This window comes from Macrotis lagotis, chromosome 2 (assembly GCF_037893015.1).
Source record: "Macrotis lagotis isolate mMagLag1 chromosome 2, bilby.v1.9.chrom.fasta, whole genome shotgun sequence".
Taxonomy (NCBI): Eukaryota; Metazoa; Chordata; class Mammalia; order Peramelemorphia; family Peramelidae; genus Macrotis; species Macrotis lagotis.
Genome location: NC_133659.1, coordinates 313,202,324 through 313,203,133, shown reverse-complemented (window position 1 = coordinate 313,203,133; position 810 = coordinate 313,202,324).

The window sequence follows — 810 nt, the reverse complement described above, 5'->3', positions numbered from 1 at the left end:
TAAGTTTTAGTGGATAATGAAGAAATCATCTTGATAAGACACGGGCCCTCCCAAGAATATTCATATTTTAAAACAAAATAAGGACAGATACAAATGCTGCCTACTCGAGTCCTATTTCTGGGATGGCCTTACACGATTGCTGGCTGGATCAGAGAAATAGAAGCCCCACAGAAATGAAGACAAAACTGATAATTCCTACTTGAGCTCCTCTATGAGGCAGGTACTGACTCTGGCTTCCTATCCAGAAAACCTTTTGTCAGTTGAGACCCTACCCTAATTTGGATAGGCAGAGGTGGGGATAGGGATGTGCATCAAATTTCCAGTGCTCAGGAGGCAGTTAGCCCATCCTTCTAGGTACCAATTCTACATAGCAGCACTCTTAGCAGGAGCTAGAATTCTTCTCTCTGGGGTTCCTCCACCCCCGTTTTCTAAACCTATTTGGTTCTAGGTAACCAAAGATCAATCCCGGAATATTGTTTCAATCCTGTGAGAAACAAGAGTTGGAAACGGAACAAAAAAAACCAGTATTCCCTGCTTCCTTTTAATTACCATCATACTTTCCATTCTTGCATATGGCTTGCCAAGTCCAGGTCTATTCCTTCAACCCAGACTTGCCAGCTTATGAGGGGCTGTAAAGGAAGCTCAATATTTAAGTATATATGACCTCATTTCATCACTTTATATAAATCTCTTTAATGTTAGGTTCGGATGAAGCAACAGTATCTGGGAGTCTAGAGGGCAAAAACTTGTATGGAACAATGAGTGATGAAATCAGAATAAAATCCTTACTTTTTTGGCATTTTTTTGGGG